Source organism: Galeopterus variegatus, unplaced genomic scaffold, assembly GCF_000696425.1.
Source record: "Galeopterus variegatus unplaced genomic scaffold, G_variegatus-3.0.2 Scaffold17983, whole genome shotgun sequence".
Taxonomy (NCBI): Eukaryota; Metazoa; Chordata; class Mammalia; order Dermoptera; family Cynocephalidae; genus Galeopterus; species Galeopterus variegatus.
The window spans coordinates 16,632-17,424 of NW_007744094.1; positions in this window are offsets into that span (position 1 = coordinate 16,632).

Here is a 793-nt window from a genome sequence, read left to right on the forward strand (position 1 = left end):
AAATCAGACCTAGCTGTGAGTTTATTAAGGATAATAATACTAATCACTACAATTCATTGAGTCTTACCCCATCCCAGCACTGTGCTAAGTAACTGCTTTCAATTCATTTTATCTTGCGACAACCTGTGATATCAGTATTTGTGTTCCCTTTAGCAGATGAAGTTCAGAGAGGTTAAGCAATCCGTCCAAGGTCACACGGCCAGAATTTAAACCTAAGTGTGTGCTGTTAACCTCTGTTATATACTGCCTCCCAATTTCAACGTGGATCCTTAATAAAAAAGGCAAAACAGTGCTATGTCTCTCTGATTTGCAGCTCTGGTCTGACTCTCCCATGGACAGTGCATGTAGGTGTGGACTTGGCTGACAGCAGGCCGTTGGCTGGCTGGCCAGCCTGTGTGGGTAACATGGGGACAGGCGACAGGGTAGAATTGACGTTGCTGGGTGCATTGGTGGCTGGAGCACCAGTCTAGCCTTCATTTACTGTGCCCCTCTATTCCTTAGGCACTTTTTGAGACAGAGCAACCTGTTAGATCAAGAGGCTCTCCTTCTGTGTTTATTTCTGATGTTGGGACCTAAGAAGCCATTTGTTTTATAGAGAAGTAGTGGGTGAAGGAGATTATTATAAGGAAAATAATCCTGCTCCCTAATAAAATCATACACACCCCTGATTCTGATCCTCCAGTTAATGCTCCCTCTTGGTTTCCCACCATTCCCTCTATCACTACCTCATGAATGAATCTCACTGCTTCTCTTTATAGAGAAATATTCTCTTTATATTCAACATACTCTCTAA